This window comes from Apium graveolens, chromosome 1, assembly GCF_009905375.1.
Source record: "Apium graveolens cultivar Ventura chromosome 1, ASM990537v1, whole genome shotgun sequence".
Taxonomy (NCBI): domain Eukaryota; kingdom Viridiplantae; phylum Streptophyta; class Magnoliopsida; order Apiales; family Apiaceae; genus Apium; species Apium graveolens.
Genome location: NC_133647.1, coordinates 80,777,683 through 80,796,729, shown reverse-complemented (window position 1 = coordinate 80,796,729; position 19,047 = coordinate 80,777,683). Strand labels below are relative to the sequence as shown.

Genomic DNA, 19,047 nt, shown 5'->3' with positions numbered 1-19,047 from the left:
AGTCCCCAGAATATTTAGAAAATGACTGAATATTATTATTTAAATAATATTCCCATAAAGAATAATCTTTATAAAAATAATTGAAGTAGAAGTATTAAAACTTATACTTGAAACGAGTATTAAATAACCAAAGATATACTTATATGAAAGTATTATCTTTATTTGAATAATCGAAAATAAGTTTGATTATTGACACCTTATTCTTTAATAAAATAAAGAATATACCTCAGCAAATAATCGGAGTCATAGATCCTCAAATGAATATTCAAATAATATTCATAATAATATAAAAGAGTCATAAGTCCTCGAATGAATATTCAAATAATATTCAGATAAATAAATAAAAGGAGTCATAAGCCCTCGAATAATATTCGAAATAATATTCAATAATAAAATAAAGTTTCAAGTTATCGAATAAACCTTATTCGATTAATAGTTTGGAAAACTATAACCATATATATATAAATATATAAATATATATATACATATATCCGTATCCATATATACAAAATCTACTCGGGATCCTCGACTCCCGGTTTTAGAAAATATTTTCACCTTTGGGTCCCTATACTAAGGGTATATGCAAGTTATCGCTATCCTCTAGCATAGGTATTATCAACTGAACCAACAGATATATATTTCAAGAATATGAAACAGGCATGCATATATACCATATCACATGCTACAATATATCGCAAGAATTTGCTAATAACAATCATGCACTATCACAAGATAATGCATATACATATATTTACATCACAACAACAGTTATAACTGGTAGAAAACTTGCCTGAGCGACTGGGGTTACGAATGGCTCGGGACGAGTCTGATAACCTATAAACAACAAGTAAGTTGGAATTAAACCAAAGTCACTTGTAAATCTATACTTTAACTAACTTAGACTCTAACGCTTATTCTGCGCTTACTGATTCGCTTAAGTCACTCGGGTACCCTCGGCTCCACCATTTTTAATAATTTAACCTTTACGAGTTTTAAGGCGATTCCTTCGCGAGTGTCTTATCAACTGCCTAACACACTCTACATAAATGTTTCATGCTCCGATTAGTCATTTAAGGGCCTTAACCAAGGTTTCAAAGTAAGGCGAGGGGTAAAGGTTCGTTCGCGAAACACCGTTACTTAAAACGGTCGTTTCTCCTAAACCGTGCATCGGAATCGAACGAACTACATATCAAAACGAAGCTTGAAACATGAACTATCTAATCATGGCAATGGTCAGTTCATGGTAGTTAGTGTTCGGGTGCAAAAGTCATGCACAAAACAGTTTAAGGAAAATTGGGCATTACGACGGCTATACCTTAGCGATTCCCAAATTTTACCAAATCAATTCAATATCAAATCACCACCAATCAACACCAAACCAACCACAACAATCCCAACATCAACCACAAACAAACCAACCTACCACTCCACCATTTTCTAAGTCAAAACATCCATGGATCATAATTCTAATACCAAGTATGATAACGGCTCAATAATTAACTACAATAACTTACATACATAACTAAACATGCTTAATCTCTCATTCACTAATTCAACCATTAAAACCTCCATTTACAATCCAAGCTCATACAAACTTATAACTTAAATCAAAGGGGAAAGCTTGGTTATACCTTCTTGGAGCTTCTTAATATCATCAAAGAGCCTTGAAATTCCTAAGAGAGCCCTGATCTAAGCTTAAACAACCTTGAACTTCCAAAAGAAATCAAGAAATCAAAGTTAGTTCTTGAAAGTTACTATTCATTACTATTCATCATCATCTTTGATGAATTAATTAGCTAAGAAAGACATGATTTTTGAAGCTCAAACTTCTAGGATAACTAAGTTATAATATCAAGAAGCCATGGGAATTACCTTGAGAATTATGAATGAGCCAAGCTTGGACTTTGAATTTCTAAACCTCCATTTTTCATGAAAAAGTCGAAGCTACAAGGTGGGGAGAGAAGAAATGAGTTGCTTGGTTGATTACTTGGTTAAAAAAATGTGATTAGAATACTTGGTGGAGGTTTAATCTTGGATAAATATCTTGACTAATGCTTGCATCACCATGCTTACCTCACCATCTAGCCACTTGTCTAATTCTTATGGATTGATGATGTCATCTATTTTCTACTCCACTTGATTAATCTCCCTTGCTTCTCTTACAAGCTTGTTTCTTGACCGTTTATTTATTTTACGGTTCGCTTAACTTTTGTTCTCGTTTATCGTTTGAGGGATCATACCCGGGATCTTATTACTTGGGTTCCCTTAATTTTTCTCAATACATTATATTCCTTTTATGATCCTCTCTTATAATCCTTGAATTTAAATCCTTTTAATCATGTTACCTTATACTCAATTCTTTCGGTATCTGGTGGATTTTCGGGAAAAATTAAAGTGTTCAGATTTGGATTCTGACAATCTTTACATACACTTATATACCACATAGAGTACTAATAATATCTCAGAAGATCAATAAAAGAACCCCTACATAGTGTGGTATGAAAAGTTTTCTCATTCAGCAAAAACACTATTCATAAGGGTTTCAAAATTTTCCCAAAAATTGGGGTTATTACAGCGCCTACCAATGACATGGTCAAAACTCCTCATTTCTAAGTTGCAACAAAATTGTCCCCTGCTGGACAGATTCTAAATTTTGGTGTGTGCACCTCACTAAATGGTTGGGTTTCTCTAATTTGTGACTTCTAGACTCAATTATACCCCAATTCTTAACTCCCCGTGGCTTGGGCCTAACAATGCCTAAGAAATGCCCATTCAAAATCAACACAATCACATGCAAATCTGGAAAAAGTTTCAAGATTCTATCCTAGCCTTTCCACCTTAACTCCCACTTTAAAACCACGAATTAAATCTCAACCAAGGAAAATTTACTACTATAAGACTCTAAACTAAGGCTGCAACCAATAATGGAGATCATCCATGCCCTATAGTACCAACATGCAAAATAAAACTTAACATGCAACTCAAGATGATCACTAAATCAAGTTCGACTAAACAAGAGGCTTATTAGCTCATAAATTCGACTTAAAATACTTAACTACTTCAAAAGATTATGCACACTACCTTTTAAAAACTAAGATCAAGCATAATATCAAGGAACCAATTCGTTTTAAGCACATATAAGGTCAAATTTAACACAAACTAAGCATGCATGTACGTATTCGAAAAGAAGAGCATATATAACATGATTATACTTGAAAATAATGCCCTATCTCAAACATGCAAAGTAAAATATGACTTTACAACTAAAGATCAGTAGCATGAAAAGGTTTTTAAAGAGTTTTATTCATGGAAACACTTAGTTTATGCACATAGAAAGTATATCTCATAGAGAACTCTTTAATCCACATGAATTAAGAGTTTCTCTTTGGAGATCACATAAAATCAAGACATGCAAGCATTAAACTTCATCTCCTATGCATGGAACTTCTTATAAAGTGTATATTATATGAATCGATAATGGAATTACACTAGAATGGCAAGGATTTGATGAAGAAAAATTGAAGGGAATGGGGGAAGGGGCTTCGACCGAATGAAGAAAAAGAGAGGGGAAGGAGAGAAAGTTTGAGAGTGAAAATGATGAGCTAGAGTGGAGTGTGGTTTTGGGTTAACTCCTCTCTTTATGGTTCATCATGCACTAATTCAATAGTAGAATTTGGAATGTACTAAAGTGCCCTTCTCCAATAACCAAGCAAAAGTGCATGCAAGGGTAGTTTAGTCTTTTGGTGGATAGAAGAAGGTTACTGGGGTATGAATAGTCTCTTATGCCCTTTAAATTGAATTGGAGGATATTTGCATGCATGGGAAACTAAGTAATTTGCAATTTAAAAATCAACTAATTTATATAAAACAATTTTTTATAAATATAAATGCACCTCCATAAATCACAAAATAAATATCATAAAATAGCTTTTGATTTTAGAAATTTAATGATATAAAATTTGAAAGTTTATTCTTAAAAGATTTTTAAATCGATTTTTCATATAAAATGAAGTACTTTTGATTATCATTTAAAAATACTAAATGATAAGATTTTCTTTTCAATTTTTTATATATATAAACTAATACATTAAACACTTAGTTTATAGGCACCCTGTCATATAGATCATCCACATTTATAATTCCATACAATTTAAATTTTAATTATATACACACAATTATATATAGATAGAGTTTAGAAATACCGATCGTAACATCCTCTCCCTCTTTAAGGCATCTGTCCTCAGAATCTAGGAGAATAAGTGAGGATACCGGCTACGCATATCCGACTCTAGTTCCCATATTGACTCTTCAACCTTGGGATTTCTCCAAAGTACTCTTACCAACTTGACCAACTTATTTCTAAGACTCTTCTCTTGCCAGTCGAGTATTTTGACAGGTTTCTCCACAAATGACAGGTCTTCCTGAATCTCTATAGATTCATATTCTATCACATGGTTGGCATCAGGATTATACTCTAAACCAAGCAAATCAATCAGTAGTATGACATCATACTTGAAAGTATTTATAAATCAAACAACAAATACCGATTAGTTCATACCAACTAAACCAAGCAAACCAACCAACATCATAATATCAACTAATGAAACCATTACAGACTAGTAGCATCTAGAAGAACTAAATAAAACAAAATACGAACTAATCAAATTTAAGATCTCACACCTTCAAGTCAACAAAACCAAGTAACCAACATAAAATAATCTAAATAAATCTATGACATGCTTATTATCAAACATAACAATCACTAATAATAAATTAAAAAATAATACACACTCTAACTAATATGTAATAAACATAACACAAGCTAAAAACACCAATCTACATAAACTAACTCAATCAAAACCAATTAAGCATAAACAAACACAATAATTAACAGGAATTATAATAACTACCATGTAATCAGTTGAGATAAATGGATCATTAACAGTAACAAGCTCCATATCATCTCTTTGCAAAGCAACTCTAGCAACTAATCGACCGATTCTTCCGAAACCTAAATAACTGAATCAGTTATTATCACATCAAAAATAATAAAACAACTAACATAACCAAAATACATAAATAATAATCATAACTGATTATATCCGTACCATTGATTCCAACCTTGATTGGTGCTGCATAAACAAACCAAACAAAAACATATAAATTAGATCATAACATGTACATAAGTAATCGATAAATAAAAAATAAAATAATAACATAAGCATACCCATGGTATTTGAGAGAGAGATAGATAGATAGGGAGATCGAGAGAGAGAGAGAGAGAGAGAGAGAGAGAGAGAGAATGGTATGTGAATGAGAAAGAGTTTCACATAAACAACTCGCATCAGCTGAAACACCTAATTAACTTCGCAAGGGGAGCAAGGCATTTAGTAAAAATATATCAACAAAGCCCCATTTCACACAAGTAAAAACAATGCATACACATCAATTCACAAAGATACACAAATTCAGTAATAATCTGACTATAAGATACACACACACCAATCAAAAGTCCCAAAAAATCAAATTTAATTGAAAATACACTTACAAATTAGGGTTCGATTTCGGTGAAACAGAGCTCGATTTGTGTAAAACTTGCTTGATTCGGGTTGTATGAACACTTCTTAAGGCTGCATGTCAACCTTCTTGCTCAATCTGTAATTAGAGGGTTTAACTTTGTTTTAGGGCTTGTAACGGGTAGAGGTGAAAGAGAGGGGAGAGTGATAGTTGAGAGGTGAGAGACGGGGACGAAGATGGAGAGAGAGAGAGAGAGAGAGAGAGAGAAGTCGGGGAGGGAGAGTGTACCGAGAGAGAGAGAGAGGTCGGGGAGGGAGAGCAGTGAGAGAGAAGGGGGGAAATGAATTTTGTTTAAGTAAAAATTTCCCCCGTGTTTTTTTAGTTGTAAAGGGGGAACAATTTGTTCCGTGTTTTTTTAATTTTTTAAAAAGCAGTTATATACAACGGTCGGCCATGAAACTGATGTGAATAATGCTGTTCACATCAGTTTGAGAGCAACTGATGTCAAAAATTGTTTTTACATCGGTTTTTTTTGTAACTGATGTAAAAAGTGTGATTTTTATTCCAGTTTTTCATGTAGTGGTTATGCACATGCTGATACTAAGGCGGCAAAGCTAATTCATAGGCCACCTTCCCTACTTGACTCAAAACTTCAAAAGGACCAATATATCTAGGTGCTAACTTCCCTTTCTTTCCAAATCGAGACAATCCTTTCCTCGGTAATACTTTCAGCAATACGGCTTCACCTACTTGGAATCTGATATCCTTACGTGCCGGGTCTGCATACTTTCTTTGCCTATCTTGAGCAGCAAGTAATCTCTTCTAAAATAATTTGACTGTCTCATGCATTTGTTGTACCAATTTCGGGCCTAAAATCTTTCTTTCTCCCACTTCATCCCAGCTGGTTGGTGATCTGCATTTCCGTCCGTATAAAGCTTCGTATGGTGGCATGCCAACACTGGTGTGATAGCTGTTGTTATAGGAGAATTCTCCCAATGGCAGGTGGTCGTCCCAACTTTCCACAAAATCAATCGCACAGCTACGCAACATGTCTTCAATTGTTTAAATTGTCCTCTCGCTTTGACCATCAGTCTGCGGATGATACTCCGTACTCATATTCAACTTGGTGCCAAGACTTTCTTGAAATTGCTTCCACAATCTCGAGTTAAATCGTGGATCTCTGTCTGAAACTATTGATACAGGTACGCCACGTCGTAATACAATTTCACGCACATATAGGTGGACCAATCTGTCCAATAAAGACCTCTCGTTAATCGGAAGAAAATGTGCCGACTTCGTAAGGCGATCAACTATAACCCATATAGCGTCATGTCCGGATTTCGTTCGTGGTAATCTTACTATAAAGTCCATGGCAATGTTTTCCCACTTCCATTCTGGAATCTTTAAAGGCTGAATCAATCCACTTGGTCTTTGATGTTCTGCCTTCACTTTCTGACAAGTATAGCACCTCACAACCCATTCTGCTACTTCTCGCTTCATATTTGGCCACCAAATGTTCTGCTTCAATTCCTGGTACATCATGGTGCTTCCCGGATGGATTGAAAATCTAGAATTATGAGCTTCTTGCAATATCTCACTCTTCAATTCAGTCACATGAGGAATCCAAATTCTTGAGGAAAACCTTAGTATACCTTGTTCATCCCTTTGAGTACAAATCTCTTCTCCGGTCAGTTGATTATTCTCCTGTTTCATCACTTCTTCCTGACATTTCTTTATCTTTTCCAACAATGATGGCTGAAAAGTCATAGTACGATAAATCTCCTCAGCTTTTCCACAAACACACAGTTCTAATTCAAATCTCCTGATTTCTCCAGATAATTCCTTTGATACCGCTGCCATATTCAACCTCTTTTTCCTACTCAAAGCATCAGCTACCATATTTGCCTTTCCCAGATGATAATTTATCTAGCAATCATAGTCCTTAATTAATTCCAACCATCTCCTTTTCCTCATATTGAGCTCCTTCTGAGTGAAAATATACTTCAAACTTTTGTGATCCGTGTAGATCTCGCACCTTTCTCCGTAAAGGTAATATCTCCAAATCTTAAGTGCAAATACTATAGCTGCTAATTCCAAGTCATGTGTAGGATACTTCAATTCATGTGGTTTTAACTATCTTGATGCATACGCAATCACCTTGTTGTGTTGCATTAGCACACAACCCAGGCCCTTATGTGAAGCATCACTGAATATCACAAAGTCTCCTTGATCGTCTGGTAATACTAGTATCGGAGCTGTAACCAACCTATGTTTCAATTCTTGAAAACTATCTTCACATTCTGCATTATATTCAAATTTCTGATTCTTTCTAATCAACTTAGTCAATGGCGTGGCAATTTTCGAGAAATCTTTAACAAACCTTCTATAATATCCCGCCAATTCTAGAAAACTTCGCACTTCCGTAGGTGTCTTTGGTCTCTCCCAACTCATAATTGCCTCAATCTTTGCCGAATCCACTTTGAATCCTTCACTTCCAATAACATGTCCCAGAAATTGAACTTCTTTTAATCAGAACTCACACTTAGAAAACTTGGCATACATATATAAGAATATCATCAATGAATACCACAACAAACTTGTCCAAATACTTTTTAAATACCCGGTTCATCAGATCCATAAATGCTGCAGGAGCATTAGTCAACCCAAAAGGCATTACTCATAATTCATAATGTCTGTATCTTGTCCTGAATGCTGTCTTCGGGATGTCATCTTCTTTGATTTTCAATTGATGGTATCCTGATCTTAAATCAATCTTGGAAAAGCACTTAGCTCCTTTCAGCTGATCAAATAAAACATCTATCCTTGGTAGCGGGTAACGGTTCTTAATCGTCATCTTATTCAACTCCCGATAGTCTATATATAACCTCATGCTTCCATCCTTCTTCTTTACGAATAGAACAGGTGATCCCCATGGTGACGTATTTGGCCGTATCACTCCTTTGTCCAATAATTCCTGTAGCTGGCTCACCAACTCTTTCATTTCTGCTAATGCTATTCTATAAGGTGCCTTCAAAACTGGTTCCGTGCCTGGAGCAAGGTTAATTTCAAACTCAATCTGTTGATCGGGCGGTAAACCTGGTAGTTCATCTGGAAATACATCTGGAAATTTGTTGACTACGGGGATATCTTCCATGTTGACGCTCTCTCTTTCTAAATCCACTACATAAGCTAGGAACGATTCGCAACCTCTCCTAAGCAATTTCTTAGCCTGGACGATTGTAAGAAATAGTCTTTCTTGCCTCTGACCCTTAAATACCACTTTTTCTCCAATCTCTTTCTTTAAATATACTTTCTTAGATTTACAATCTATCTGGGCGTTATTCTTCCCTAACCAATCCATGCCTAAGATTATGTCAAACTCCCCTAACTTGAAAAGTATCAAGTCTGCTGAAAATTTATGCCTCGAAATATCAATCTCACACTTAGGACAGAATTGACTCACATGAATCTTCTATTGGTTCGCAATTACCACATCTATTACCTCGTTCAGGGTCATTTTATCATATTTAAGTTTATCAAAGAAAGTTTCTGATATAAAAGATCTAGTAGCTCCAGAATCAATCAATACCTTAGCTTCAACATTATTCATTAAGAGTTTACCTGCTATCACCTCAAAATTCTGAACAGCGCCCTTCATCTTTAAATCAAATGTTCTTGCTGTCGCTTGCGGAGTTGCGGGATGGTGGAGGTAATGCCAATACCTCAGCTGGCATGCTTGCACTAGTACTTGCCACGTTCATCAAAGCCTTGACTGGTCCGGTTGACTAGCATTCCCTAGCTATATATCTAGTCTTTCCACACTTATAGCATGTAACTCCTGACTTTGGTATCTTACGCTCATTAGCCAAGTGTCCCTTCTGATTATGCATGTCATGTTCAACTTATTACAGACTCATGGATGTCTTTTTCCACAATACTTGCACTCTGGTCTCTGAAATCTATTTTCTCCAACTTGTCCTTGGCTTGACTGGTTGTCCCCCTTAGAATCTTGTCTCTTGTTCAAATTTCCCTTCTTCTGAAAATTTCTGCCTTTGTGGAATCCAATCCTTTTCACACTCCTGTCTTGTGAGCTTCCGGCTTCAGACTTCTCTCCATAAAATGAAACCTTTCTCTTCTTGTTATCCTTTTCTTTCCTTGACTGTATCCCATTACTCTCAATCAGAGCAGCTTTCTGTACTACTCTAGCATAAGTATCAAGCTCAAACATAGCCACTCTATCTCTGATTCAAGGCTCTAATCCTTGTTGGAATCTCTTTGCTTTCTCTTCCTCAGTGTTGGTATACTTCATCACAAACCTTGAAAGCTCCGTAAACTTCTTCTCGTACTCCAATACAGACATACTTCATAGCTTCAATTCAAGAAATTTAAGCTCCATCTGATTCTGCATGTACTTAGGGTAATACTTTTCCTGGAATAACCTCTTAAACCTTTCCCAAGAAACCGGCTGATTTGTCTCCATAGTTTTCACTAAATCCCACCAATAGATGACTTCCCCTTTTAGAAAATAAGCAGCATATGGCATATTCTGATCTTCTCCTAACTGAACCAATTCAAAAGCTCTTTCCATTTCCCTAATCCATGTATTAGCTATTACCGGATTAGTGGTATCATAAAATACAGGTGGATTCACATTCTGAAAAGCTTTGAAAGTAATAATTTGTTGAGGTGGTACTGGTGGATCAGGTGGTTGGTGTAGTTCACGGTTATCTTGGTTTCTGAATTATTGTTGAAAAGTTAGTTGTTGTTGAGCTATAGCGTTTGTTTGCTGTTGTAAGATTTCCAGAAGTCGAAGAATATTATGATCTGTGGTAGAACTTGTTGTCGGGTTCTTCTTTTTAGGTGGCATGATCCTGAAATAGAAGTTATATCAAAATAGGTATGAACAATACAGAAAATTTCAAGGTTAAGGTGTCACAAGTCATTATATTCAATCGGGTTTCAAATTAAACAATAAGGGTGATGCATATAAAAGCATAAGAACAATTGAAAGCAAATAGAACGATAGTGCATAATTATCGAAATTAGGGTCAAGGTGCATCAAGATTGGAATAGAGTCTGAAACTAGGGATAACATGCTTAATTAAAAGAAACAACAGGGAATTCTACAAAGTCCAATAATACAATGACATGAAAAGTAGATAATGGAAAGAACTAAGGCTCTAATCCATCAGAACGAGGTCCGGTAGTCTTCTCTTCACGAAGCATCTTCACAATGCACTGGAGCTCGTCCGCAATCATCTGGATAGTATACTGGCTGGTACGATCTCGGTGCGGTGTCATCTCGTCAAGCTTAGTGTTAACGTACTGAACCAAGGTCTCAAGTCTCGTAGTCATCTGCTCCTTAGGCTTTCCTTCATAGTTTCGGCTGTCCGGATGCACGTTCTTCAATCGCTCTAACATTCGATCGTACTTGCCCTGAAGCCTGTCGAACTCACGCCTCAACTCAGCATACACGGAGAAAGCAATTGTGTCAGACGGTTCAGAAGATGACGAGGAATGCGCCCTTTGCGGCAAAATAATACATAGATATATATAAGAGAATTAGTAGCGAACGACTCGAATATCCTATACCTACAGTCTCGTAAAATATTCTATAAACCTATATAAATATATAACCTATTTGGGCTGTCCAGGGACTCTAAACCGTAGCTCTGATGCGAAAACCTGTCACGCCCCAAACATTTACAAAAGAAAATATACGAGTAATTATATTAGTTAACAAAAGGAAGTAAATACATCTGAATCCAAGATCTTACAGTTTAGGGTTTGGAATAGCCCAATACTATTAACTATTATAACCTGATTTTTAATATCGAGTCCTCACACAAAACGATCACTAACTACCTGAGCTCGAACATACGAATCGGCTTCACAAGTCTTACGCGCTGTCTGCTTGAATCTAACCATATATGCTACCTGAAATATCAGGGTAAGCAAGTAGTGAGCCAAATGCTCAACAAGCACTATAATATACATAAACAAGAATAAAACATTAACAATGGAATTGAAAGATTCAACAATATAGTATCAAGAGATAAACTTTTAGGGTGATGGCTTCTTTTATTGTAAAAAAACCATTCAAAACCATTTCCTTATCAAAACCATTTTATAACGCTACGGATTACAGCCGGTGATTAGCCGCGAAGTAATCCCGAACCTCGCTGGGTTCTAGAACATTAATGGGATCCCTAGGCAACTTTCAAGCCTACAAATTAAGAGCGGAATGGACTTGCGTCTCAGTCCAGATCCACTATCTAAAGAAAATATTTGTCCCCCTTTGGGACTGGAAATCCAAATTTTAAATTTTAATTTTAAAAACTGATGCCAAGTAACGGTTAATTTCTTAAATAGTGAGCATCTTTATCAAGGGTTCTAGATCAACTTTGAAGCACAGGGAATAGGTCCACTAAATTTCAAGGCCATGATCAACTAGACTATACTTTATCAAGGGAATTGCAAGGTTTCTATTCACAAGGAATTTGACAATGAGATTTAGCAGGGTTATCAGATAGTATGAAGGAACTAAGTCAAACTAGGTTCAAGGTAATGGTTCCAGATAAGACATAGGTATTGAAATATAAAGAAGGTGAGCATCAGTTCAAAGTATCACAGGGTATCATGTTTTAGGAGTAAGAATAGGGTTATCAAGCAATCATGAACGACTTTTAAGGGTTAGCTGACTTTAAGGTATCAAGATAAGGCTACTGAGTATAACTTGCATAGGGTTCCACATCACAATTACTTGGTATATTAGCATGGTATGACTTTTGAATTACTTGCATATAAATCTCCAAGCAAAGTTAAACTACTTGCAATAGATACTTGAGGGTTAATGGCATTTGCATATAATACGAAAGATAGATTTGAAACCATTTGGATAATATATATCAAGGTGAATTAGAATAATTGCATCATATATAAAAGCTGGGCTAACACTATCTTGCAGTATAAACAAAAAGGTAGGTTGAAACACTTGCCTTGAGAAAGGCTTGACTTGACTGGCAGGTGGGAGCAACCGGAGCTTCACTCGACTTTAATGGCAAGTTTACCCTCGTCTCGAGAGCCTACACAAAATAATAATATCCTCATTATAATATATACTCACTAACTCAACCTAATTATAAACTGAAATTACGCACATTGGCACTTAGGCCTATATACATATAAACGCTTATAATTACCTTGTAAGCATAATAGTTCACATAGTCACTCATGTTCACATAGCACATTTATGTACATAATAATATATCTATACACACTATATTGCATCACTAGGCTTGTATGATCTCACTCCACTTACTCAAGTCACTTAGTTATGCTAAACTAGCCAGAACTCTTAATATCGTCCTCATAACTCGGAGTGCCTTTTCTAAACCATCAAGTTGTTATGGACCCTGAATTAGGCCTTACACTCTACTGAACTCATACTATCTTACAACTATGGTGGTCAACCTAGGCCTCACTCATAAGTGCCCTAAAACTAAAGGTTAAGTGATTTTGCTCATTATAGTGATTTCAGGGTGACACCAATGGGTTTATGAGTACAATTGACAACCTTACACTTCAAGTTTACCTCTCAAACTTCTACAATAGACTCTTCTTACCATACAAACTTGGTGTGGCTCAAGGGCCTAGCTTGGGCCTACCTGGGCCTAAGCTTAAAGTCCAATGTTCCCCTGTTTTCTGGACAGAAAAGTCACATGTTTTGCACTAACTTATGACACATGATTCTAACTCAATTCCTTTGAACTATGGCAGAAAAAACTCCTCTGAAACTCCCTCTAACTAGGGCTAACCAAGGCCTAGTGAGGGCCTACCCATGACGTGGTCAAAACTCCTCATTTCTTAGTTGCAACAAAACTGTCCCCTGCTGGACATATTTTAAATTTTGGTGTGTGCACCTCACTAAATGACTGGGCTTCTCTAATTTGTGACTTCTATACTCAATTATACCCCAATTATTAACTCCCCGTGGCTTGGGCCAAACAATGCCTAAGAAATGCCCATTCATAATCAACACAAAACTCACATGCAAATCTGAAAAAATTTTCAGGATTCTATCCTAGCCTTTCTACCTTAACTCCCACTTTAAAACCACAAATTAAATCTCAACCAAGGCAAATTTACTACTATAAGACTCTAAACTAAGGCCTCAACCAATAATGGAGATCATCCATGCCCTATAGTACCAACATTCAAAATAAAACTTAACATGCAACTCAAGATGATCACTAATCAATTTCGACTAAACAAGAGGGTTATTAGCTCATAAATTCGACTTAAAATACTTAAATACTTCAAAAGATCATGCACACTACCTTTTAACAACTAAGATCAAGTATAATATCAAGGAACCAATTCGTTTTAAGCACATATAAGGTCGAATTTAACACAGACTAAGAATGCATGTACGTATTCGAAAAGAAGAGCATATGTAACATGATTATACTTGAAAATAATGCCCTATCTCTAACATGCAAAGTAGAATATGACTTTACAACTAAATATCAGTAGCATGAAAAGGTTCTAAAAGAGTTTTATTCATGGAAACACTTAGTTTATGCACATAGAAAGTATATCTCATAGAGAACTCTTTAATCCACATGAATTAAGAGTTTCTCTTTGGAGATCACATAAAATTAAGACATGCAAGCATTAAACTTCATCTCCTAAGCATGGAACTTCTTATAAAGTGTATATTATATGAATAGGTAATGGAATTACACTAGAATGTCAAGGATTTGATGAAGAAAAATTGAAGGGAATGGGGGAAGGGGCTTCGGCCGAATAAAGAAAAAGAGAGGGGAAAGAGAGAAAATTTGAGAGTGAAAATGATGAGCTTGGGTGGAGTGTGGTTTTGGGTTAAATCCTCTCTTTATGGTTCATCATGTGCTAATTCAATAGTGGAATTTGGAATGTACTAAAGTGCCCTTCTCCAATAACCAAGCAAAAGTGCATGCAAGGGTAGTTTAGTCTTTGGGTGGATAGAAGAAGGTTAGTGGGGTATGAATTGTCTCTTATGCCCTTTAAATTGAACCGGAGGGTATTTGCATGCATGGGCAACCAAGTAATTTGCAATTTAAAAATCAACTAATTTATATAAAACAATTTTTTTAAAATATAAATGCACCTCCATAAATCACAAAATAAATATCATAAAATAGCTTATGATTTTAGAAAGTTAATGATATAAAATTTGAAAGTTTATTGTTAAAAGATTTTTAAAATCGTTTTTTCATATAAAATGAAGTACTTTTGATTATCATTTAAAAATACTAAATGATAAGATTTTCTTTTCAATTTTTTTATATAAGCTAATACATTAAACACTTAGTTTATAGGCACTCAGTCATATAGATCATCCACATTTATAATTCCATACAATTTAAATTTTAATTATATACACACAATTATATATAGATAGGGTTTAGAAATACCGGTCATATCAGAAATGTCATTGCATAGTTTATTTCAGTGGATTCCCCTGGACTACGAACTTTAATTTCCAATTTCTCAAATTCTCTGATCAACCCTTATGAAGAAGTTAACATATTTAATCTCTCTTTCCGGCTTAGCGCATCCGCTACGATGTTTGCTTTTCCTAGATGATAGCTAATTTTAACATCATAATCCTTGATCAATTCTAGCCATCTTCTCTGTCTCAAGTTGAGTTCCTTCTGCATAAATATATACTTTAGACTCTTATAATTAGTGTAAATTTCACATTTTTTGCCATAAAGATAATGTCTCCAAAGTTTCAGTGTGAACACGATTGCCACTAGTTCCAGATCATACATAGGACATTTCTGTTCATGAGGTTTCAGTTATCTAGAAGCATATGCAATTATGTTACCGTGCTGCATCAGTACACATCCCAATCCTCGATAAGAAGCATCACTATAAATAACAAAATATCCTTTCTCATCTGGTAGCACAAGTACATATGCTGTCACCAGTCGGTTCTTCAATTCCTGAAAACTTTCTTCATATTTTTCATTCCATATGAACTTTTCATTCTTTCGAGTCAACTTGGTTTATGGCATAACTATCGTTGCAAAATCCTTAACAAATCTTCTGTAATAACCTGCCAATCCCAAGAAACTTCTGACTTCGGTCGGTGTCTTTGGCTTTTCCAAATTCAATACAGCTTCAATCTTTACTGGATCAACTTTAATTCCTTTAATGCTGATAATATGGCCCAGAAATTGTACTTCTCTTAGCCAGAATTTGCATTTCGAGAACTTTACGTAAAGTTATTTTTTCTTAGTATTTCCAAAGCAATACTCAAATGCTCGACATGTTCTTCATCGGTCTTCGAGTAAATCAAGATGCCATCAATAAATACAATTACAAATTTGTCCAAGTTCTTATTGAATACCCTGTTCATCAAATCCATGAATGCTGCTGGTGCATTAGTCAAACCGAATGCCATTACGAGAAATTCAAAATGTCCATATCTGGTACGAAAAGCAGTCTTGGGTATGTCTTCGGCCTTGATTTTCAGTTGATGGTACCCTGACCTCAAATCTATCTTGGAAAACCATGCGGCTCTTTTTAGCTGATCAAATAAATCATCGATCCGTGGTAGAGGATATTTGTTCTTGATAGTAAACTTATTCAATTCACGATAATCGATACATAATCGCATGCTGCCGTCTTTCTTCTTAATAAACAATACCGGTGCACCCCATGGGGATACACTGGGTCTTATAATTCCTTTATCCATAAGATCTTGCAATTGTGTTGCCAATTCTTTTATTTCAACCGGTGTCATTCGATACAGAGCTTTCGAAACTGGTTCTGTACCTAACGCTAAATCAATAGTAAATTCAATTTCTCAATCCGACGGTAATCCTGGAAGTTCATCTGGAAAGACATCAGGAAATTCACACACAACGAGAATATCTTTTATCCTCGGACTTTCCTTTCCAGTATCCAACACATAAGCTAAATAAACTTTACATCCTTGTCATAACAATCATTTAGTCTGCACCATTGTCAGGAACTTTTTCCGTTATTTCTCACCTCTAAATATTACTGTGTCATTCTCCACACTTCGTAATTTCACTTTCTTATTCGCACAATCAATCTGAGCATTATTACAGGCTAACCAATCTATCCCTATAATAACATCAAACTCTTCTAACTTGAAAGGTATCAAGTCCATGGAAAAATGATGTCCTGCTATTTTGATATCGCACACGGGACATACTCAATTTACAGGAACTTGGTCGTTATTCGCTAATTTTATAATTAACGTCTCGCCCAACCGTTGAATTTCACAACATATATTATCAATGAATTTTTCAGAAATAAAGGATCTTGTGGCTCCAGAATCAATCAATAACCGAGTTCACAGAAAGCGTACCTGCAATCACACTTGGACTTTGCACAGCTTCCTTCATAGTCATATTAAGAGTCCTTGCTCTAGGCTGACTCTCTTGTGGTGGTGAAGGTAATGCCAATACTCTCGAAACACTGTCCGCCATCGCTGGTCCTCTACAATCCCTGGCAACATGCTCTTTCTTCCCGCACTGAAAACAAGTAACTTCTATTCTCCCTGCTAGACATTCATTAGAATAGTGTCCTTTCTGCTTACACTTGAAGCATGTCACATTTGCTTTGTTGTAGACGCCCCTTTGTTTCTGACCACATGTCTTGCAGTATGGCAATGGTGGTCTGACCATTCCATGCTGGTTTGGAGCTTGAAAATAATTACCTGCTCTCTGATTGCCTTGACCTATCCTTTTGAAATTAATATTTGTCCGACCTTGAAATCCCGGCTTCTTGTTAGAACGGTTCTGAAAATTCCCTTGTCCCTTTTCCTTTTGGGACATCACACTTTCCCCTTCAATGATCATGGCTTTCTGAACCACGGATGTATAGGTCATCAATTCAAATACTGCCACTCTACTATAAATCCATGGTTGTAATCCCTGTTGGAATCTCTTAGCCCGTTTCTCATTAGTATCAACCTGTTCCGGAACGAACGTAGCCAATTCTGTAAAGTTGGTTTCATATTCAGTCACTGACATATTCCCTTGCTTCAATTCCAAGTACTTGATTTCCATCTGGTTCTTCATATAGCAAGGAAAATATTTCTCTACAAACAATTCAGTAAACCTATCCCAAGTCACAATACCTTCGCTTTCTAAGGCTTTCTTGGATTCCCACCAATAATTAGCCTCTCCCTTCAAGAAATAGCTAGCAAAATCAGTCTTCTGATCCTCTTCAACTTTCATAAGCGCAAACGTTTTCTCTATTTCTTTCAACCAAGCCCTAGCCTTAGTAGAATCTGCTGCGCCCTCAAATTCTGGAGGCTTAACTTACTGAAACTGCTTAAAAGTAACAACAGGCACAACTGGTGGTATGTGAGGTTTAGGACGAGGTGGCTGTTGTAACATCTGTTGCTGAAACTGTTGTTGTTGTTGCTGCTGTGTTTGTTGTTGCATCATTACCATCTGTTGTTGCATCAGATGGAACATTTAGTTCATGGGGTTATTATTCTATTCCTCCGAGTTGCTGTTGGAGGTTTCAGTTCCAGTCTTTCTTTTTGGTGCCATTTTTCTGATAATAAAACAAACAGTTCTTTTTAATAATTTTATTTAACAGTTGATAGTGGATAAAGAAACAAATTGACTTGTATTAAAACATGAAATTTAAACAGTTTAAGATTTAAACAAAGCATTTGAAACAATTTTAAAATTCTAAATAAATAAGCTGAACAACATTGTTTTGAATAAAACAGAATTTAATATATGGAAAAACTATAAAGCGGTAAAGTAAATGTAAATGCTGTAGAGACTGAAAATTTGAATAAATAAAAGAAAAAGATTGAAAAAGGTTTATTTTATATAATTGACACCAGCATCAGGTGTCAATGCTTGATACAAAAGTCTAACATCAAGTCTATCATAACCGCTGCCGATACACATCAAAACTGGGTACACACATACATATCTAGTCTCACTATACTATAGTTGTCGCTATCTAAATATATCACATATGCTACAACATCCCTGTCCAACTGTCATACGTCAAAACCCTGGCGGAATACGTCCCAACTCCTGGCGAAGAGTCTAAATAACTGACTGCGCAAGACGGGTGGCTCTATGGAACTCTGCATAAGTATGTGTCCCATTATGCATCAATGCATCCAACTTAAGCGAAGCACTGTAAATTGTCTGCTGTGACCTCTGTCTCATCAGATAATTTGGCTGGAGTGCTGCTAACGGTCCTCTATCTCTGTGGTCAAATAATCCCATAATCTCTCTGCACTGAGATCTCCAATACTGTACATCCTCTCTCAAAATAATATACTCATGATAAGGTAACATGTGCGGCTCTCTAACCTGTCCAATTGACTCATGCGACTGAACCCTAGGTATCCCAGCAACACACTGCTGAGGTAATCCTAACTGTAACCCTATATCATGCTCTCACATCCCCTCGACCGGGGCCATCTGAAATATCTCTGGTGCTGGAGCATATACATGTAAAGGAGGTAGA

At 36.0% G+C, this 19,047-nt stretch overlaps 1 long non-coding RNA gene across 1 annotated transcript; it reads right to left on the bottom strand.

The window, feature by feature from the left end:
• Window positions 1-4,902: 4,902 nt before the first annotated feature.
• Window positions 4,903-5,660, bottom strand: LOC141720105 (uncharacterized). The gene is made up of 3 exons (XR_012574217.1): window positions 5,549-5,660; window positions 5,109-5,132; window positions 4,903-5,011 (listed from the first exon to the last, which is right to left on the bottom strand). It is a non-coding gene; the product is annotated as an uncharacterized LOC141720105 (long non-coding RNA).
• Window positions 5,661-19,047: the final 13,387 nt, after the last annotated feature.